The sequence below is a fragment of the Sphaerodactylus townsendi genome, linkage group LG10 (genome assembly GCF_021028975.2).
Source record: "Sphaerodactylus townsendi isolate TG3544 linkage group LG10, MPM_Stown_v2.3, whole genome shotgun sequence".
Classification (NCBI taxonomy): Eukaryota; Metazoa; Chordata; class Lepidosauria; order Squamata; family Sphaerodactylidae; genus Sphaerodactylus; species Sphaerodactylus townsendi.
In genome coordinates, this window is record NC_059434.1 from 76,276,123 (window position 1) to 76,299,462 (window position 23,340).

The 23,340-nt window shown below is 44.8% G+C and overlaps 1 protein-coding gene and 1 pseudogene across 3 annotated transcripts in view; both read left to right on the forward strand.

Annotated features, from left to right (window-relative positions):
• Window positions 1–23,340, forward strand: part of LOC125440223 — a 162,097-nt pseudogene that overhangs the window by 122,010 nt on the left and 16,747 nt on the right.
• LOC125440222 (mitogen-activated protein kinase 10) overlaps window positions 17,155–23,340 on the forward strand; it is a 93,256-nt gene continuing 87,070 nt past the window's right edge. Inside the window, exon 1 of one of the 3 annotated variants that reach the window (XM_048509923.1) lies at window positions 17,155–17,206. The gene's annotated coding sequence lies outside the window, so the exon portion shown is untranslated. The remainder of the gene's footprint in view (window positions 17,207–23,340) is intronic. The other 2 variants (XM_048509924.1, XM_048509920.1) reach the window with 2 other exon arrangements.

Sequence of the window (23,340 nt, forward strand, 5' to 3'; positions counted from 1 at the left end):
TGACATCTGCATCATTGCTGCCATAAGTGAAGGCCTTCCACCTGGAAAAAGCCCAGTTTTGCACTCTGTAACCTCATTCTCCATATTGTTTACTTCCTGAGGTTTGATCTTTGCAATCTGATTGAAGGGCTCAGTTCTTGATACCCTTCCCCACTGAGCCAATACATCCAGGCAACACAAATACAATCACATGCGTTTCCAATGTTAAAATTCCACATCGGAGGTCAAATAGCAGGTGTTCATTCTCTTCCTCTTTGAATTTTGCAGGTATTTATGAGCCGCCACTTCTTATACTTCTGCAGTGAACCTACCCTGGATGTGAAGATTGCCTTTTGTCAGGTGTGTGTTCCTTACAGGTAAAACAAGGTACAGTACTTCCATCTTTTGCAGTCAATATTATAACAGCTTCTCCACTAACTATGAGTAGTTGTGTGTGTGTGTAAACTGCCATCAAGTTAACAGCTGACTTAATGTTGACCTCTTTGGTTTTTCAAATCTAGTGATTAAGCAGTGGTGGTTTGTCATTGATTTCCTCCACAGAGTCTACCTTGCTGGTTCCCTTCAAAATACCAACCCTGCTTAGCTTCCAGGATCTGACAAGCTCAGGCTGTATAGCATGCTGTTTTCCCTCTCGTCAGTCCAGGATCCTAAGTTGGTTTCATCTTAACTATGATTGTGTAATGTCTGAATACAGATATCTTAGCTTAGTCCTGGCTTGTTCCTTGGTGTTGCTCTCCTAGGCTAAAGAGAGAAAAAAACAAAGCAAGCTCTTGTTGAAGCAAACCTGGATTTGAGTGACTGCCTGTGAACAAAGCCCTAGTTTCACTAACTGTAGTTAAAATAAACCATTGTTTCACATTATGAATATAAAAAACCCTACACACCACTGCGGTTCCCTTCCTACAAAAACTAAAATGTCATATTTGACAGCTTATCCTTTTCAAAACATTATGCTCCACTGCTTGGACCCTGTTCTCTTAAGTTTGGTTCTTGGTTCAACCGATGAAGACCTACTGACATTTCAATCAACACTTTCCAAGAAATAGGCTCTTGATCAAGAAATTTGGAAGATGGAACCTAGAGGTTTTGATAGTCCAGATAATGACTTTACAGAGCATATCCCTCAACCGATGAAGAACGTTTGGAATCTCTGAGCCCTACTTCAACCTAAGTTCTTTTGGAAGAACCATGGTGGATTATGCATGGGCCGAAACCAGCAGTGTGAAACCGGTGTAAAATGGTTTAAAACGGTACAAAAGGGTTTACACCGTTTTCACACCGCTGTTTTTGGCCCATGCAGAATCTGAATATGTAGGTACCATTAGAACTTCTTCCAACAGGAATTTTGAGTCATTCCATTCCTTTGATGTCAGGGATTTTTTATATCTTGAACAGATGTAGGCTTTCTATGTACATGTTTCTATCAACAAAATTCAAGTCCAGTAGCACCTTAAGGACCAGTACAATTTTGCAGAATATAAGCTTTTGTAAATCAAAGCTTGCTTCCGCAGATACATTCTCATTTACACATGACAAACTGGGCTTTGATTCACTGAAGGTCATTCTCTGGAAAATTGTACAGGTCTTTAACATTCTCCTGGGCTTGAATTTTGTTCTGTTACTACCAACTAACGTGGCTATCCATGGGATAACATTTATCTCTGTGTGTACGGAGGCTGGATATATTAAATGGTTAATTAAGATAATTTAAAATGGAATTATCCAACATACACTATGTTGCAACAATATTCACAGATATCCATTGCGCTAAGTGGGGCAGTATTCTGTGGACAGCTGTACAATAAGTCAGCATTGTACCATTTGGGTGAGCCTGATAGCACAGAGAGTTTCTAGGGTTGCCAGCTCTGGTTGGGAATTACCTGGAGATTTTGAGGGTGGAGTCTGGGGAGGGCAGGGTTTGGGGAGGGGAGGGACTTTGGCAGGGTACAAGGCCATATAGTCCACCCTGTGAAGCAGCTATTTTCTCCAGGGGAACCGACCAATCTCTACTGTCTTGAGATCAGTCATAACCCCAGAAAGGCTGCAGAAAGGCAGAAGGCTGCAGAGCTAGTTTGGAGAAGACAAGGCTACCAGACTCGGACCTTGATTTCTGTAAGCCCCTAACACCTTGTTAATTATTATTATTATTATTATTTATTGTATTTATAAACCGCCCTCCCCCGAAGGGCTCAGGGAGGTGAACAAAACATAGAAATAAAGCACACAATAAAATCAGTAATATCAAATTGGATTAAATAAACATTAAACAGTGGCTCTATCAATGTTAAAACCACCCCATTAAAAGCAGCGATCAGGGTTTCTTTTATGTTTATAATGGGTGAGAGTTCTCCTGGAAACCTTCATCATGTTGAATCCTGTTCATCAATCCCTTGGAGTCTTCAGGAGCCAACCCACTTGCAAAGAAGAATTGGACTTGGCAGTATCAGTAGACTGTAAATATAAGGACTTGAAAATGCAACCTGAACAGGACCTTGAAGTGTGATGTTAAATGTTGATGTTATATGTTATATGTTAAGAAAGTAAACCATTTTGTTTTTAAATTTTGTTGTTGCAAACTCATCCCAAGTTCTGCCCCACAGAACCCACAAGTAGAGGTTACATCAGCATCAGTTGTGGGCAACCTGGTGTGGATGAAGTTGGCTGGTACAAAGTAGAAAACTTACTGATGTTTCTGTCTTCAGCATAAGAAGCTGCCATTTAGAAGCTGGTTTTGCTTCCCACTGTATCAGGGTTGTCGCATCAAGTGGCCCAATAGCACCTTCTCTTCTGGAATTAATCGCCCTTGAGAATATTAGGCCTGATAATTTACACTTTGAGGAGTGAAATGAAATTCAATAATCTAAGCAGTCAGGGACAGAGTATTAAGTTGCGCAGTCGCTGGCTTTGCTGGCGGTTAACATGCATACATGTTCAGCGCAGCAACGGAATACCTGTGAGGAGGCTTTTTCTATTACCGGAGTGAAAATGGGTTTTGCTGTTCTCATATTCATTGCGTAGCGCTGGACGTGTCAATCTCTTCATTGATTTTTTTTTTTGAGTCATTAGATATGATGGCAGTGTTGCATCCTGAAACGCCACTTATTGAGTAGGTTCAGTGTTTGAAGTGACAACCAACTGCAGGTAGGGCTGGGAATTCTGGGTTGGGAAATTCCGGGAGGTGGAAACTGTGGAGCCTGGAGAAAGTGGGTTTGGGGCAGGGGAGGAACGTTGGTGGAGTATAATGCTATAGAATCCACCCCCCGAAGCCGCCATTTTCTCCAGGGGAGGTGATCTTTGTCATTTACAGACCTGCTGTCATTCCAGAAGTTCTAAACACGACCTGGAGGTTGGCAGCTCTAGTGAAGGTCACAGAAAGAGGGGTGGGGGGATCACAACAGAATTTATTTACGGCTCTTGTGTAGATTCTTAAGTAGAAGCAAATTGAGGAAGCAATTAGTTCGAAATACTTTGGCACGCACAAAGGGCGTACTTTGATCTCCACTTGTCATTTTGTCATATTCAGAACGAGTGCAAATTAGGCAATCACAAGTCCTCCTTTCCCCCTAATCCTTAAGATAAAATAAAAGGACTAAACTGTACATTTAGCGCATTTTATTTCCCACCCACCGTCATTCAAGACTAATAGCAGCCTGGGCAGGGGGGCATATTTCTCTGAAAAAAATAAGGTGGATGGGTAAGGTTATCTTCCCCTTCCTCATGCAGTGCCCCCAAAGAAGGATTCCCTCTCTCTTCTTCTCCTCCTGCGGGTGCTCTTTAACATTATAAATACAGGGCCAGCATTCATGATTGGCATTATTTATTTTATGAAATTTAATGCCCCACCCTTTTCCAGCCAGGATAGGTTCTGGCCAGCTCACACACATGATCTAAAACAGTCATACAGTGTCACATATAAGTTAATAACTTTTAAAACTATGAATCAATGATAGCATAAACCTTGGTGTCCTTAAGGACCTTTGGCACTCCAGATGTTATGGACTACAATTCCCATCAGCCCCTGCCAGCATGGCCAATTGGCTGTGCTGGCAGGGGCTGATGGGAATTGTAGTCCATAACATCTGGAGTGCCAAAGGTTCGCCACCATCGCTTTAGCCCATAATAAATTATCAGCTCTGTCCCATGCATCTCACTTGTCCTGGCCTGCCAGGATCACAGAGAGTTGGGTTCTAGCTTGATAGCAGGCACAGATGCAAGAGAGGGAGAGAACAGTCTTACTCTGAGTCCAGAGAAACAGAGTCCAAGCAGGTCTGGCAAGAGGCAGTCACGGGTCCAAGAGAGGTCAGGTCAGGTCATCAGGTCTGAGTCAGAGTTCTAAGGGACCAGTCTGCAAGCAGGTGCAGCAGAAAACTGTCTGGCTTTTGTTGCTCCTGCAACTTTCACTTCCTGAAGTAGATTCTTATGTGCCTGTGCTGTGGCTCAGTCTTGATCCTGAGCTGACTCGCAGAATTCCCTGCGACGAATCAGAGCTTCCAAGCGTGCACTGCACCTTTTAGAGTGCAGCCCTTGCTGGGTGCAAATTCTCAGCTGCCTTACAGTGGACTGCCAGGCTGGCCCTCAGTGGCCAGAGGTGCTTCTGCAACCACTCTAGCTTCCAACTCTCGACTTGGGCCAGCTCTGTCTGCATCCTGTGAGGCTTCTGGCTGCTCTTGAGGCCCAGTTGACTGGGACTCCAGAACAGTGGGGTCATCCTGCCAGTGCTCCTCATCAGAGGACTCCTGGTTGGCTGACTCTGAGCCCGTGACATCGCTAACCATTTACTCTCAGAATTGGAGGGTTTTTTTTTCAGAAGGCCAGCAGATGGAACAGACTCAGGGCTGCCCCAATCAAAGACCTGGTGGAACATCTGCATTTTGCAGGCCCTGCAGAACTGAACCCAGATTCCACAGGGCCCTGATGGCAGCTGGAAGAGAGTTCTACCAGACCATCTCTGGTGGAGGCTAATCAAATGTCCTTGGGGCCTGGGACCACCAGGAGAGTTCTTTCTGAGGATTGAAGTGTCCTTCATGGGCAATGTAGGGAGATGCAGTCCTGAAGACACACAGTTCCCAGGCTGCTCAAGGCCTTAAAGGTTAACCCTAAGATTGTGGGATATCTTTTGAGGCCCACAGCCTGAAAGAGAGCCTGCTGCTAACCAGAGATGCTTGCTCCATCTGCTCCTGCAAGGGGGCTCTGTGGCAATCTCCCATCTCATGCTAAAGGTGGCATCTGGACTGAGTGGAGCACAAGTCTTGTCTCTCGCTTGCTGCCAATTACAAAGCATAAAAGAGCATGTAAGTGTCAGGGACTGATTCTTCCTCCAGGCCAGTGAGTGCTCAAACATGTTGGAGCGACGTGTTTAGTGAGAAAGCCATTGGAAGGCTTCCTGCCTTAAAACTCGCAGCCAGCAATGAAATATAACTTGGGAGATCGTGGGTCTACCAGCTTTGAATCCTTGCTGATCTGTGAAGCTCGCTTGACGACCTTGCACAAAGTCACCATCTCGTAGTTTAACATTGGGAAGTTTAAAAAGAGAGATGGGTGTAGTTCAGGGGTAGGGAACCTGCGGCTCTCCAGATGTTCAGGAACTACAATTCCCATCAATTCCCAATTGGCCATGCTGATAGGGGCTGATGGGAATTGTAGTTCCTGAACATCTGGAGAGCCGCAGGTTCCCTACCCCTGGTGTAGTTTGACCTGTCTTAATGGGCAGCCCCAGTCTTCGTCTATCTCTGACCCATACCATCTCAGATGTCTTCATTGGCAGTCAGAGGCCCCTTCCGCACATGCAGAATAATGCACATTCAATCCACTTTCACAACTGTTTGAAAGTGGATTTTGCTATTCCGCACAGTAAAATCCAGCTTCAAAGTGAGTTGAAACTGGATTGAAAGTGCATTATTCTGCTTGTGCGGAAGGGGCCGCAGATTTGAATGCTCTGCTCATTTAAAAATCTTTATGCAAAAATGAAATCTGACACATTGGGTAGAAGGTGGGATTGAAAGCACGCTTGTGCAGCTGCAGGATTATGTTGATACACTGTAGTATTCAAATAGGCAGCACACACAGGATCGTCGTACCAGCTAGTATGCAAGCAATGGGAGTCACCCATCCCTTACGACCCACTGCATATTCTGTTGAGAGTTAAAGGTTGGCCAAGAAAGTCTCTCTGTGTTGTGGGTAAATTTGATAAGACCCAGGACTAAATTTTTCCATCTGATTTTGTTCAGGTGAATTGGATATCCCTGCCTGGGCAACTATACATATTCACATGAAATTGCCTTAAACTGAATTAGAACATTGGTCCATTACTGTCTGTATTGTCTACTCCAGGGGTCTGCAACTTGCGGCTCTCCAGATATTCATGGGCTACAAATCCCATCAGCACCCAGGAATTGTAGTCCATGAACATCTGGAGAGCCGCAGGTTGCAGACGCCTGGTCTACTCAGACTGGTGGCAATCTCTGGGGGTTTTGGTGGAGGTCTTTTAATCATCTACTAGAAGAAGGAGGAGGAGGAGGAGGAGGAGGAGGAGGAGGAGGAGGAGGAGGAGGAGTTTGGATTTATATCCCCCCTTTCTCTCCTGCAGGAGACTCAAAGGGGCTTACAATCTCCTTGCCCTTCCCCCCTCACAACACACACCCTGTGAGGTGGGTGGGGCTGAGAGAGCTCTGAGAAGCTGTGACTAGCCCAAGGTCACCCAGCTGGCGTGTGTGGGAGTGTACAGGCTAATCTGAATTCCCCAGAGAAGCCTCCACAGCTCAGGCGGCAGAGCTGGGAATCAAACCCGGTTCCTCCAGATTGGATACACGAGCTCTTAACCTCCTATGCCACTGTTGCTACTACCTGATCCTTTTAACTGAAGGTTTTGAGGATTGAACCTGGGGCCTTCTGCACTCCAAGCAGACGTTCTCCCACTGAGCCTCTCCCCTCTCTAAGGGTTTTCTGAGGGCTACAGAAAAAAGGAAGCATTTCAGTGAGTGATGATGTTTCAGAGAGGCTCTGCGCTTGGCTACATATCATTGTCACAGGGGTAGCCAGATGGATTTCTTTGGACCATCCATTTCCTCTCTTCAGCTTTTTGCAGGCAAGAGAACAAATGGCTTGGGTCCCCCGAGCTTTTCTTTTAACCACTAATGAGAGGAAGCCTGGCCTTTCTACTCATGCCCCATTAAGATGGAAGAGTCTCAGGCAACGCTTGACATTATTCACATCCAGTGCATTAACTTACCAGGACTCTTCCGTGTTGGAACCGGGCTCCTTCATGTCTTCTCCATCCATTCCATCAACATCAGTTTAATGGCTGATGAAACGACCCAAGTGATTGCAGATATTAATTGTCCGGCGGAAGGCAATAATACAGGTTGTTTCGTTTTCTAAGTTCACATAATTGATTTTTACTCACTCCTTTGATTAAAAATAAAATAAAATAACCAGCTTCTTGGTGTGCAAGAGTATCAATCTCAGCGCACTTGCTGGAAGAAACCTGCAGGCAGCAACTCAAAGAGCCTACTTGGCGGGGAGAACTGATGGAATACTTCTCAGCAGGGCTGTTGTGAGAACTTGGGTTGCATACCAGAAAAAATGATATCTAACCTTGGATTACTGTCTAGAGGACAGAATAGCTGCTGAGAGAAAAACATATAACTTAATAGTGTCACAGTACCAAAACAGTGATATAGGTGACTCTTAAGAGCCCAGCAAGATCGGGCCAAAGTCCATCTGGTCCAGAAGCATGTTTCCTACAGTGGCCAACTGGGACCGAACGGCAACAGATCAGTGAGTCAGATTGTTAGCATTATTTCTCACCAGCTTCTCTGCCTGCTGGGCAGCAGTCCAGGAGCAGCAGTGGCGTAGTGGCTAAGAGCAGTGGCTAAGAGCAAGTGCACTCTGATCTGGAGGTACCGGGTTTGATTCCCAGCTCTACCACTTGAGTTGTGGAGGCTTATCTGGGGAATTCAGATTAGTCTGTACACTCCCACACACGCCAGCTGGGTGACCTTGGGCTAGTCACAGCTTTTCGGAGCTCTCTCAGCCTCACCCACCTCACAGGGTGTTTGTTGTGAGGGGGGAAGGGCAAGGAGATTGTAAGCCCCTTTGAGTCTCCTACAGGAGAGAAAGGGGGGATATAAATCCAAACTCTTCTTCTTCTTCTAGATATCATTTTTGGGCATACAGATCAAGCCATTCACAGGTACACAAGCGAGGTCAGGGAGACCAGGCATATGGGCTGGCCCATTCCTTTCTCCGTGTGATCACTGGCTCATTACCATGGCGGCTACGCACAGAGGAAGTGAATGCACTTTTTTCCCCATTGGGAAAGCAATATCCCTGATTGCAGGGAGGAGGCAGAAATGTCCTTTGCATGGTGAAAATGGGTGAGGGAGGCTAGTGTTATTGTGCCTTCTGTCCCTCCCAGTTCATTCAGTCACCATGTGGAGGTGTTCTTTTTAGGGGGTTATTGCGAGCAACTATTACTTTGGGGCATTACACATAAAGCAAACAGAAATGTGGAGTGAGGTCCAAGTGGACATGACAGCGATCACAGATCTGTTGGAATCTTTAGAAGCTTAATATCAGAGGCACTGTGCCCTAATGGGGTCAGAGCTGCTAGATGAGAAGAAGAACCCCCATATAATTCATTCATTCATTCATTCATTCATTCATTTATTCATTTATTTATTTATTTATTCGATTTGATAAACAACCCTACCCCCGGAGGGCTCATTTATGCATCAATACCTCTCCCAATGCCAGCCTCAGAAGGAAGTGAAAATTGAGCATCCGTATTTTGTCCATCCATACTTTCCCGCTTTGCATGGTTAAAAAGTAACACGTGGAGGACAGGTTTAATAGACAGAGCTATGGAGAAGTCAAAGGGTTAAATCTCTTTGGATGGTCCTTAAAAAAGCTTTAAAAGATGCAGAGAAAATCAGATGATGGGTCTCCTACCATTTCATCTGCTTTTAACCCTTGGTTCTCACTCAATTTTTAAAAATAATTTTGATTTCCTTAGAAATGCAATTTTAGGGAAACTTTATAAAAAATTACGCTTTGATTAAAGTTTGATACCACCACCGGCCACCCTCTGTAAGGCAGATCTTCCTCCCAGTCAAACAGGTGGCCATTCCTCTTCCAATGACATTCATACTGACATTTTCCCAGATTCAGAATTATTGCCGTGTGTGCCATCTGGCCAACTCATCAATCATTTTTTTCCTCAGCTTACTACCACCTTTCCCCCTGTAATGCTTATTCAGCACCCACAGTGGCACTGAGTGCTGTACAAAATATAAACATTGATCGTTTATGGCATGGATCCAGGATTTCCAACTCTAAGAGAACAAAACCAAAGGCGTCCTCATCTGTTAAATCCCCTGTCCTGGTGGACCCGGGCTAGCCTGAACTCATCAAGATCTCAGAAGCTACACAGGGTTTGGACCTAGTTAACTCTTGGATGGGAGGCCACCAAAGAAATCAAAGGTTGCAGGCAATGGCAAACCACCTCTGACAATCTCTTCCCTTGAAAACCTTGCAGGGTCTCTATATGTCAGCTTTGTCTTTGTGGCACTTTTCATCACCACCATTACTGTCTGGTTATTTTTTGTCAAGCTTATCAGTATAATTTTTCTAAGCAAAATAATTTTAAGGAACAAACGGCGATAAGATCGAAGAGTTTTAAAAGAAACCAAAGAAGTGATGGGAAATTATTTCTTGAAGATGAGCTTGTTTTTAGAAAACGCACGATGCTTTGGCCTCACCAGAAGGATATGGTGACAACCAATCACTTATTATTATTATTATTATTATTATTATTATTATTATTATTATTATTATTATTATTATTATTATTATTATTACTACTACTACTACTACTACTACTACTACTACTACTACTACTACTACTACTACTATTATTATTATTATTATTATTATTATTATTATTATTATTATTATTATTATTATTATTATTATTATTATTAATTTGATTTAATATACCGCCCTATCCCCGAAGGGCTCAAAGCGGTGGACAATATAAAATATCACATATAAAAACATACATACAATTTAAAACAGTTACATTCTAAAACAATGTCCCACGAAACCCGTATAGAACCCTCCCAGAAAAGAATAATGGGTCCCGATGATGTTAGGGACCCCTGTAAAGCAGAGGGGGGGGGGACCACTTCTGATTTAGAAGTGGCTGGAAATTTTTGAGGAGAATATTTTCCTTTATAGACTGCCTTTCCAATAGGTCTGTCACCGACTGTTAGCCATGATAGCTGAATAGAACCTCTGAGTTCTGATTATTTAGTTTTGGGAGGAGTTAGCCCGGTGTCCGAATCTTCTCAATGTCAGCTGAATCTTCTCAATGTAACAGCACATGCAGCACACAGAGGGTCCCAGGCTCAATTCCAGTTAGAGGCTGTCAGGCACCACTTACTGAGAAAGTCATTTTTCTGCCTGTGGAGGATTTCTGCCACTCAGAGTAAGATATGTCCTGGGTGCAAATTCTTATTATACTTCACCTTAAGCACTCTTCCCCCTTTTCATTGCAATTGAGACTTACTTATAGATAGTACTGGGATACATGGACTAATCAACTGACTTGGTATGCGGCAGCTTCCTATACTTTCCCTCCAGTACTGCATAACTTGTGACAAAGGGGCATGCAGTTGTGTGTTATCTACCATTGTTCCCTAGTAGAGCAGGGGAATACCTATTCACGTTTTGATCAGCCTGTAGAAATCAAAGCCCACAAACATCCCTTTAATGCTTTCCTTTAAATTGTGTTCCTTGATTTATTGGGGGGATGTCAAAATTCCCCAGACACGTGTGTCATTTGCAATAAGTGAAGGGCGCTGGAGTTTGCAGCAACCACTTTAGAATGTTTACAGGTCTCCATGCTCCATTATGCCCTCTGCACACTTCCTGCGCCAGCTTTGAAGGATTTTATGTAATCATATAGATGATGATTGAATTCCCCAAGCTATATGATTGGTCGTAAAAATGTTCCTCTCAAGCAAATAAATATCATTCTTTCCTACTGTAGCCTTGCAGACTTCCATCCACCAAACTTTCCCACTTTCTCGGCCTCCCTCCTCCCGCCTGTTCCCACAATAGAAAGAATGAGAAAAGGGCAGTGTTTAGACCAGAATTGTTAGGTGTTCCAAACTCAAGAACAGCAATAGACTCATTCCGGGCTTCAGGGAGGGAGAGGAAGAATTAGGACTAATAAAAGGAAACACTTCTTCACGCAACGTGCGATTGGTGTTTGGAATATCCTGCCACAGGAGGTGGTGATGGCCACTAACCTGGATAGCTTTAAAAAGGGCTTGGACAGATTTATGGAGGAGAAGTCCATCTGTGGCTACCAATCTTGATCCTCCTTGATCTCAGATTGCAAATGCCTTAGCAGACCAGGTGCTCAGGAGCAGCAGCAGCAGAAGGCTGTTGCTTTCACATTCTGCACATGAGCTCCCAAAGGCACCTGGTGGGCCACTGCGAGTAGCAGAGTGCTGGACTAGATGGACTCTGGTCTGATCCAGCAGGCTAGTTCTTAAGTTCTTATGTTCTTATGACTAGATGGACTTTGGTCTGATCCAGCAGGCTCTTTCTAGAACCTATTTTTAAATGCCAAATAAAGGTTGTTGTTGTTGTTGTTCTTATATGGGATGTATACTTCACTAGGTTACAGGCACAGCAATTGAAACAGAATGGCCCATTAACACACAGGTAACAGCAAGTGCAGGTGTGACCTTGGCGTCAGCCCACCAATGCCAGGCCAGGCAGGAGCCAGGCCTGACAATAGGATCAGATGGGGAAGTGATGTGTCTACCTTAGACCCCAGGAAGTTGCTTCCAGTCAGTTTAGACAACAATAACCTTGGTAGACCAATTATCTGCTTCAATATAAGGCAGTATCATGGGTGAGAAGCATTCCATAACAGTGGACCTGACTGGCCACATGTTTGCCAAAGAAGGTTAGCCACCTCTGCTGTTGACTTTACAAGTATTTACTTACTTTTGTCTTGAACTTTGGGCAGACGTAAAAAGCACAAGAGGAATGGAATTCTCAGAAATCGCCTCAACTTTCTGCTTTTAATTATTCAGTGGCCGTTGCTGCTCAGTAATTACGGCTATTCATCATTTCTATAGCTTGCCCTGTGCGATGTTCTTCTCAAAGTGTACCTCATTTGTTAACTGTTGATAAAACTATTCATTTCTTTGGGCCGAGGGATTAACTATGTTCTCTCACACAACTTATGTTACTGGGTGGTGAGAATGATCTTGTGAGAAGTGAAACTCCTTATCTGGGGGGAAAAGAGGCAGACTTGATGGAGTATAACGAAATGCCTATAAATGGGTAGAATTAGCCAACTCAGTTATGTCTCTGCAGAAGAGTGGCCAGTGCAGCTCTGTCAAGGGGTTTCCACCTCTGTCTGGCCACGGGGCTGCTCAATACAGCAACTGCCATTCTCTTCCTGGAAAGCAAGATATCTCTTGGCCTTACATTTCAGTACATCTTGGACTGCTTGCTAGAATCAGCAGAAATGTCACTTGGACCTCTGGGCTTAAACTAGTTGAAGCTGTTTTGGGATGCTAGCATATTTCTGCGGTACACTGATTCTCTGCACGCTATCCTGCAGACAGAGTAGGCTTGCCTGCAGGGGCGTACTGCCCTAGGGACATGGGGACACCCATGTGCCCGGGTGCACCCACCCCCTACCCCACTTCCCTGCAGGTTGGCTTTTGAAAGCCGGAGCTTTTGAAAGCATGGAGGCTGGGGGCGAGGCTCGGGGTGGGACCCTGTCCACGAGCCCCGTCCCTGACCTGCATAGAGGTTGGGGTGTGGCCCCGCCCCCGGCCTCTGTGCTTTCAAAAGCTCCATTTTTTAAAAAGCCAGCTGGCATGGAGACCGGGAGGCGGGGTTCAGTGAGTGGGGCCACACACCCCGAGCCATGCCCACGAGCCCCTCCCTGCAGGAGTTGTCTCCGAGCGCCATTTCCCCCGATACGCCTCTGCTTGCTTGTACTGGGATCCACTGGGTCACTGGTTCTGACTTACAGCAGGAGACTGATTGGGCTACGTCACGGTAGAAGAGCTATGGAGGCATCCAGTCATCCAAGACCTTTCCCTTGGTCAAAGAGAACCAACATGGTATTTTGATCAGCATGCTGAGCTACGAACTGGAAAAGCCAAGGTCAATTCCTACTGTGTCTTGGAGCATGCAGTCACTCTCTCTTGGCTTTACATACCTCACAGGGTTGCTGTGAGGATAAATGTGGGCGAGAGACCCATTCATGTGTAACCTCTAACTGTGGGTTCTGTGGGGCAGAACTTGGAATGAGTTTGCAACAACAAATTTTAAAAACAAAATGGTTTACTTTCTTAACATACAACATCAAACATCAACATTTAACATCACACTTCAAGGTCCTGTTCAGGTTGCATTTTCAAGTCCTCCTAGTTACAGTCTACTGATACTGCCAAGTCCAATTCTTCTTTGCAAGTGGGTTGGCTCCTGAAGACTCCAAGGGCTTGATGAACAGGATTCAACATGATGAAGGTTTCCAGGAGAACTCTCACCCATTACAAACACAAAAACCCTGAAACAGTAAACTCCAACATTTACAACATAGCAAAAATAAACAACTACCTTTCCAGTAGTCCCCAACAACATTGCAGTTATCTTAACAAGGCGTTAAGGGCTTATACAAACCAAGGTCCGAGTCTGGTAGCCTTGTCTCCTCCAAACTACATGAGCTCTGCTGTAGCCTCTTGCTGCTTTGAGTCTCCACCCCTTACTGGGTCAACCCATTCTGAGCATGGGGGTTGCACATGCCATTCTGAACTACTTAGAAGGACAGGCTGAAAATGGGCTAGGTAAAGAAGGAGAAAGTCTAGATTTCTTAATAATGGGATGGATCCGTCCAGCTTTTTCACTTAGTCTCAGTCAGTTCCTCTTGTTACTACAGTCCCTGTCCCATGTGAATTTTCTCAGTGCTGGTCTCATGATCCCACAGAGCCTTTTTGGTTTGGTGGTTAAGGGAGACTCCCCTCCTGCCTTTTTCACCAGCTGAAAATCTGGTTGAACCCAATGCAGGAACTTGAGAGCCAGAGCGGGTGGTGTAGTGGTTAAGAGGGGTGCGCTCGAATCTGGAGTTTGACTCCCTACTCCTCCACATGAGCAGCAGACTGTCTAATCTGGCAAACTGGATTGGTTTCCCTGCTGCTCCACGTGAAGCCTGCTGGGTGACCTTCAGAACTCTCTTGGCCCCACCTGCCTCACAAGGTATCTGCTTTGGGGGAAGGAAGCAAAAGGAGTTGCTCAGCACGTTTGAGTTTCCTTACAGCACTTCAGGATAAATCCAAACGTGGCGTAGGAGGCTAAGAGCTCGTGTATCTAATCTGGAGGAACCGGGTTTGATTCTCCGCTCTGCCGCCTGAGCTGTGGAGTCTTATCTGGGGAATTCAGATTAACCTGTGCACTCCCACACACGCCAGTTGGATGACCTTGGGCTAGTCACAGTTCTTCTGAGCTCTCTCAGCCCCACCCACCTCGCAGGGTGTTTGTTGTGAGGGGGGAAGGGAAAGTGTAAGCCCCTTTGAGTCTCCTGCAGGAGAGAAAGGGGAGATATAAATCCAAACTCCTCCTCCTCCTCCTCCTCCTCCTCCTCCTCTTCTTCTTCTTCTTCTTCTTCTTCTTCTTCTTCTTCTTCTTCTTCTTCTTCTTCTTCTTCTTCTTCTTCTTCTTCTTCTTCTTCTTCTTCTTCTTCTTCTTCTTCTTCTTCTTCTTCTTGTCCTCCTCCTCCTCCTCCTCCTCCTCCTCTTCTAAAGGGGAGAAGGTTTGATATTCAGCAACTGTGCAGGATTGCTTGGGCAGAGGGAAGGCTGTTGCTGGACTGGGCGTGGCCCCTGGATCATATATCATCTACCGTGAACCAGGATGTCAATTTCTGTTCATTCTTTCTTTGATCTTTGCAACCTTACGATCCTACTGGGGAGACCTGACATGATCTCAGCAGCCATATAGACGGCGCTCTATTGGCAGATGGCACATTGTTTCATTTGGTCTGTTGAAGTGGGGTGTGATTTCTCTTTCATCTTGGATTCACAGCTGTCCTAAGGGACAAATTCTGTCTGCAAGGACATCCCCCCCCCCCCCCATGTTTTATGAACCTCTCATAAAAATTATGAACAGGTGACATCCTTTATGTGGCATCTGTAGCCACAGCCTCGCGATGCCCTTTCCCTTCTGCCACCTGCAGCTGAGTGCTGACACTACTGATGTTGTCAAGGGCAGCGACAATGTGCGTTCAGTACACTTTCCATCAAAACTGCACGAGAAAAACCCGCAGAATTCTTAGTGGCGCCATTCATTTTGTTCTGCAGATTTGCCCCTCTCTGTCTCCAAATCCTTCCTGATTACTTTGTTTCCCCCAGCAATTCCAGACTGTAAGTTCAATTTCCTGTTGAGCGGCTTACACGAGAAACCGCCCTGACTCATGGGTAATTAAAGAAGCTAGCGTTGGCAATTAGCCAGGAATATATTAGCATGCTGTGCTCAGTCTGGTCATGGGTGGAGCCCCTTCGCCCTCCCCTAAGCACAAAGCCCTTGCCTCCTTCCCTCCCTCCTTGCTTCTCAGACAGCCATCTCCATATGCTGATGTCTCCTAGCAAGGAAATTAAAGCAGAGTCTTGGGGAAAGTGATTTTTAGCAAGGCGACAAATGGAGAAATGAAGTGTAGTTAGCGGATGTCCATAGAAGGATAATCCATTCAGCATTTTTTGGACTACAAGAAGGATGCATAATAATCCAAGGATACCCAAAAAGTGTTTATTGTTATTTGCTGTCTATCGCAGACAGGCCAAGAGACCTTTCAGTAGCCAAAAGACAGGATATTTTCCCTTCTGAAGAGCAGCTCATGTGGTCAAACTGAGAATGCTCAGAATGATAAGAGTAAAACGGGAAGGGTATGTTTTTCTACCCTTCAGTTATTATCAATTTTTCATCTTCATTGTTGTTTTTCAGACCAGGAGATTCCTCTTATTGGTCCTTCTGCCTAGTTTTGTTGTTAGGTGTGTTGACATGTCTGTATTGCGATTGAATTGTTTAAATATTTCATACATACCTTGTTTTAGGGGTGGCCAATCTATGGTGCTCCAGATGTTCATGGACTACAATTCCCTGCCAGCAAGGCCAATTGGATAATCCTTAGAAAGAGAGAATTTCAGATTTCTTATCCCTGCTGATCTGACCTGGAAATCCTTATTTTGGGGTGCTGCGTGGTTTCCGGGCTGTATGGCCGTGTTCTAGCAGCATTCTCTCCTAACGTTTCGGATCTGAAGATGCCAGCCACAGATGCAGGCGAAACGTCAGGAGAGAATGCTGCTAGAACACGGTCATACAGCCCGGAAACCACACAGCACCCCAGTGATTCCGGCCGTGAAAGCCTTCGACAATCCTTATTTTGATTCCTCTTCTCCCTTGATTGAACCCATGATTGTTTATTTTCATGCCATTTTCTCTTCCTTTTGCACAGAATATTGTTTGTTAAAAACTAAGCACAGTAAACACGGTGTGCTGCATTTGTACACACAAACACCATTAAACTTGAACATCAAGTTTGTACGATGCGCATACATAATTGCAAACTTTTTTTGGCATTGTGCAAACAAATCTACAAAACCAACCACGTAAAGCAGAGCTCTGAAATATAAATGAATGCAAAAACAAATAAAGTAGGAGAACATTTGCTCATCCCTATCTTCGCAGGAGTTGGAGTGATTTGAAGGGCTGAAATTGGGTTTAGGACCATTTCTGGAGAAAAGATCATGTGACAGTCATTAAGAAAGCCAGCTGCCAACATTAAATTCTCTGACAGTGAGCATGAAATGACCATCCGGCTCATATTTGAGTGCCTCGTATCCGCTTTGTTTCACTGTTACGCCGTTACGAATGTTCTGTTTACGAATGTTCTGTTTTTCTCTCTCCTTGAACCTTTGTTTTGTGTCTGCAACAGGGATTCGGGAATACAAGTGGATGTGTCATATATTGCCAAACATTACAATATGAGTAAAAGCAAAGTTGACAAACCAGTTCTACGAAGCGTGGAAGTTGGGTGACCTCGGACCTCTCAGCAGTTCCTCAAGCCGGGCTACCAGAACTTGAAGCCAATTGGCTCTGGGGCTCAGGGGAATAGTTTGCGTAAAAGTATTACCAAGCCCTTGTGCGTAATGTGTAAATGACTGGAGATTCCCTCCACTAAACTTTTAATGGGGCATGCAATTTGCTAGACACGAAACATTGTCCAGTGCTGCAGAAGAAAAAGAATGTGTGTTCTAAGCTCATCAATCCTACCTCTTTGTGAGTCTGCCTACCTCTGTATGTCTACCTATCTCCTGCTCCTGAAGTGCTTTACTGCTGAAAGCAGGAACAGTCCTAACTGAAAGCTGAGGAGAAAGGAAAGTTGTAGACTGTTTGGAGAGCTTCTCTCGATCTTTCCCTTAATTGCAAAATAGCCCGCTGACACATGGGTCTCTTTCTTCCTAGGGAGCAGTATACTCCATTTCCCCTTTGCTTAACAAAGACACGTAATCTCCTTTGGTGACATCAACACCAATTATGCCATTCCTCAACAAGGGCTCAGGACCTATTTGCGTAATGTCTATAGCAAACCAATGTACATAAGGGAAGCTGCAAAGAAGAAGCCCGAGAAATACAATAGAGGTATTGATTATTTTCTTGGGGTACAGTGCTTACTTATTGAATTCTTTAGATGATGATGATGATGATGATGATGATGATGATGATGATGATGATGATGATGATGATGATGATGATGATGATGATACACATAACAACACAGCACAAGTGTCTCAATTCTATCTCTGAATACAGCGAGGAGTCCTTCCCAAGGACCTAGGATATTAGAGGTATTTGACTGCGTAGGAAGATATGTGCAGTTTCCTAGAAGTGCTAAGCTTTCTTGCAGCATGTGGACTGGATGTTCTGTCCAAGTTTAGGCTTTCCAGATGCTCTTTCAAGATTTCTTGGGATTCCTCCTAGAGCACCGACTCACTAGTGGGATTACTATTGTTGCTTTGCCACAATGCGTTCAACTTCAATTATTATTATTATTGTAGATTTCACAGCTGCACAGATCTTTAGCTGGATTTTGTTGGCTTCTCCTCATTACAATTCGAGCCCTCACCCAGAGGCCTAGGAAGTTGTAATGTATCGGCATAGTGTTTGTGCAGACTCCCAGCTTGGGGGGGCTGCCTTCTGAATCTTGACAGATGTTGAATCTTTGTTTTCATTATTACATTATTATTATTATTATTATTATTATTATTATTATTATTATTATTATTATTATTATTATTATTATTATTATTATTATTATTATTATTATTATTATTATTGTTGTTGTTGTTGTTGTTGTTGTTGTTGTTGTTGTTGTTGTTGTTGTTTAGATTTATATCCCCCCTTTTCTCCTATCTCCTCCCCTTTTCAAAGGGGCTTACAATCTTCTTTCCCTTTCCCCCTCGCAACAAACACACTGTGAGGTAGGTGGGACAGAGAGTTTCAAAGAACTGTGACTAGCCAAGGTCACCCAGATGGCATGTGCTGGAGTGCACAAGCTAATCTGGTTCACCAGATAAGCCTCTACAACTCAAGTGGCCAAGCAGGGAATCAAACCCAGTTCTCCAGATTAGAGTGCACCTGCTCTTAACCACTACACCATGCTGGTGATGTCGCAAAGGCGCTGCTCTCCATCCCACCCCACGTCCTGCACAGGGGTTGTCAACAGCTAAGTAAGACTGTAGGAGAGCTGAGAAGATGGCAGGTGAGGGTACAGGTAAGGCAACAGAGAAGAGAGGAAGAAAGTAAAGCCAGGAGAAAGGTGAATCAAAACCAGCTACAAAGAGATGTGGCCAGCTAAGGCAATATTTTGTGCACACTCCCAGAGCTTGTTGGTTGACTCGCTAGTCCCTCATAAATATTGCTACTACTGCAAACATCAGCAGTGGATTTGTCCTTTGTATTGCAAACCTTAGCTAGGGGGTGCATGGAATTTACACTCAGCAGGTGGCAATCGGCTATGCAGCCCTGCTAGCACCGTCTCATGCACATCCAATAATTCCTTCTCTTGGTGTTCTAAGAACAACCTAGATCTGCCGGGTAGCAAGTCTAACTGGTATCACTTTGAAGCTGTCAAAGAATGCAAGGTTTCCCAGCTGATGTGGCTGTTCATTCTTCTTCACTTAAAAAAAAGAAAGAAAATACACTGACTTTTCAATACAATGTATGAATATCATAAAGGACAGGTTATAAAATACAGAAAGTCATTAAATCTTGAGTGTAACAGTCCCAGGTTTCAGGGGAGGGTAAACCAAACTGCTGGCTTGATTTGAGTTCGAACAGTACCTCACACACAAGTGGAGAAGCATTAATTCACACCTGGGGTGTGTGTGGGGAGAGGGGGACGTGTGAACACGAGGCTCACGCATGCTGCATGAAATCATGATTTGTTGCATTCCATCTGATCCACGTGGATCAGGATCTTTCATTCACCAAACGTCACCAACCCATCCCTGTCAGCCTGTCCAGTCAACAGGAGCCTTTTTGCTTAGGCTCATTCCGCACATGCAGAATAATGCACTTTCAAACTGCTTTCAGTGCTCTTTGAAGCTGTGTGGAATAGCAAAATCCACTTGCAAACAGTTGTGAAAGTGGTTTGAAAACGCATTATTTTGCGTGTGCGGAAGGGGCCTTAGAGTTGGAACGGTTGCTCAATTGCTGCTCATTTCAACCTCGAACCTCTTGTTAAACCTCAGTTGCTGACCATGGTTCTGGAATCAGCAAGCTTCAAATGTGCTTACCCTGAACAACCAGTGTCTTCCAAAGCAGCCTGACCTTCCTTGATTTCTCACACTTTCGTACCAGTGCTGCAATTTCTGTGCCAAGAGATGGTGAACAGCTGCTCCCCTTCCCTTTATTTTTTGCTCCTTATTGGAAGAGGATCAAACATAGTTCTTTTGGAAGAGCAGTAGGCATCATGTACTAATTGTTGACAAGCTGAAAGCGGTAAGTAGCTTAAGAAAAAGGTTCTTCCTCAAGAGTTTAAATACTTGTTTGTCGCTTTGAGGAAGCAGCTTGCGGCTGAGTGTTAATAGAGTGGGAGTCCGGGGATCTTTAAAAAATTTCATAGAAATGCAAAAGTTTACAAAAGATTATGTTTTGATTTGCTACTACAACTGAGATTGGAGTTCCGTAGCTCTAGTAAGTGTGGCTTTTACTGATCCATTCATCCCACTGAAGCAAGAGCTTTAATGGAGAATTTGCAGTAACCAAGGATTGTAAATGTCAGAAGCTTGCTTTTGAAACATGCTGCTGGATTCTAGATGCTAACTGTGCCGTGCGCGTGGCAGTTCTCCCGTGAAAAACAGGGTCATCTGATTTCATGTACAGAAAGCTTGCCGACAGTGTTCTTACCCTTCAGATAGTGACATGTGTCTGTTGGTGGGTGGTTCTTTTCTGTAGTGGCTTTCCTGAGCTGGGTAGCCCCAAGCCAGCATGATCATGTCAGAGCTCAGAAGCTAAGCAGGGTTAGCCCTGGTTAGTATTTGGATGGGCAACCTCCAAGGAACGCTAGGGTGGTGACAAGGAGGAGGGCCATGACAAACCACCTTGGAATGTATCTTGCCTTGAAAACCCTAAAAGAATGCCATAAGTCAGCTGTCCCTTGATGGCACAAAAGAAAATCACAATTTGGAAGCTCCTTCCCTTGGGAAATTTGCTTGGAGCATGGCAATGGGCCAGCCTGTGGCTTTCTAGTGACACCACAGGTCGATTTCCAGTCCATCCCTTGAAAGAAATACAGTTCAACTTTAGCTGGGATACCTGTCGTCAGCTGCATTTATATAAGGGTAGAAATATTGATAGCAGCAGAACAGAACTCATCCTTTTCATTATCCTTCGGAATCACGTTAGGTTTGATTTTATGGCTTGCTTGGTTTTATGTCTTATTCACTATTGATAATTTTGATAAAAAATTTTTTAGTGATTTTGTTGTATTGTTTTATTTTGTAAGCTGCCTTGCCCAGTCTGATGGAATACTCTGTCAAATGAGATCCAGGCCTGTGGGACTCCTTGCAGTTTTGCAGGTCATGCAAGACAGAACTGTTCTGCCACGCTTATGCTTGAGGGCTGAAGTAGTTTACCTGCTAACTGACCTTCCTTTTCCCCCTTTCCTCTTTCTGTTCCCCCTTTCTCCTTCTTTTCTCTGCTTTTCTTTTCCATATCCTTCCCCTTTTCCCCATTGTTTTCTTTCCCCTCCCCTCAGTGGTGCATTTGCCTAGTGCCACTAATCTGGTCACGTGGGGGTGCAAAATCAGCCCCCCATGTGACCAGGAAGATGGCAAGTCAGCAGGAAGTCCTGCTGCCTCATCATCTTCGGGTGCCCTCGACCCCGCCCATGTCATCATCGACATGAGCAGGGTCGAGGGTGCCTGGCTGCTGCCCCCCCCACTGTCCAGCAGTCAGCAGTCCCTTCTGCCCTCCCCCCTGAGCCCCACCCCTGGCCTCAGGAGCAGCAGTGGCGTGGGGGCTAAGAGCAGGTGCACTCTTATCTGGAGGCACCGGGTTTGATTCCCAGCTCTGCCGCCTGAGCTGTGGAGGCTTATCTGGGGAATTCAGACTAGCCTGTGCACTCCCACACATGCCAGCTGGGTGACCTTGGGCTAGTCACAGCTTTTCGGAGCTCTCTCAGCCCCACCCACCTCATAGGCTGTTTGTTGTGAGGGGGGAAGGGCAAGGAGGTTGTAAGCCCCTTTGAGTCTCCTATAGGAGAGAAAGGGGGGATATAAATCCAAACTCCTCCTCCTCCTCCTCCTCCTCCTCCTCCTCCTCCTCCTCCTCCTCCTCCTCCTCCTCCTCCTCCTCTTCTTCTTCTTCTTCTTCTTCTTCTTCTTCTTCTTCTTCTTCTTCTTCTTCTTCTTCTTCTTCTTCTTCTTCTTCTTCTTCTTCTTCTTCTTCTTCTTCTTCTTCTTCTTCTTCTTCTTCTTCTTCTTCTTCTAAAAGCAGGTCTTGGAGGCCAAGGGACTGCCAGCTGCTGTTTGGGAGCTGGGATTAAGGGGGTGGCGGCAGCAGGGAGCATCAGCCGAGGGGCAGAGTCCCCCTCTGTCCCCAGGTGCAGGGGGGGGGGTGCCCGTAGACAATTTGACTCCGGGTGCCGTTTCCCCCGATGTGCATCTGCCTCCCCCTTCCTTTTGAATTAAATATAATTTCTGTTTTGGGAGGGGGGCTCAGATGACACATCCCCTCCCTCCAAGTTGGATTGAATGGTGCCAAGATGCTGTGAGAATTAAAATTTACATGGATTGTTTTAATACTTATTGGTTTTAATGTTTATGTGGATGTTGTCAGCTGCCCTGAGCTCATGTAGGGAAGGGCGGCCTAGAAGATGAAGAAATAATTAAGATAAGTTTCATATACACTTTATGAATGAATGAACAAATATGGATGTGTTAGACATCCAGTACAGCCCTGTTCTAGGAGGAAAAAAAAACTTAAAATGCAAACTCCGAAGCAGGAATTATTGTTGGATCTTTCTCAGCCTTTGAGTTGTAGAGCAATAAAAAGAAAAGGTTGACATGTAATTATTTGACGAATCCTTCCTTCCATTTGATAAAGCCCCTTTTTCTGCTGTTGCTGATGCTATCAATGAGTACAGGAAGTAGGCACATATTTCACATTTATGCTCTTATGCTTCATACACTTCTTGCTGGGATGTAGAAATATTTCTGATCATGATGTGGCCCCTGTGAAATATAGCATTCGGGGAACATACATTTCTGCGCGTGTAATTTTTCCATCCTTGCAGCTCTTTCTGACATCAACCAGGGGCGAAATGGAAGAACCGAGCTGCCGTTATTTACATTGTTCATGCGGCCACTGTCTCCGATACCTTCCAAAATCACACCTAAATCACAACAGAAAGAAAACCAGTTACACATGTCGAGTTAAAACTCCCAGTGTGAATTTGTGAGGTTTGCTGAGCTTTACTTTTATTTGAGCTATTGTGGCTCAGCTGTAGAATCGTAGGTCCCTTCCGCACATGCAGGATAATGCACTTTCAATCCACTTTCATAATTGTTTGAAAGTGGATTTTGCTATTCCGCACACCAAAATCCAGCTTCAAGGGGCATTGAAAGTGGATTGCAAGTGCATTGTTCTGCATGTGCGGGAGGGGCCATAGAGTGGGAAAAGGCCATACAGGCCATCTAGTCCAACCCCTTGCTCAATGCAGAATCAGCCTAGAGCACAGGTGTCAAA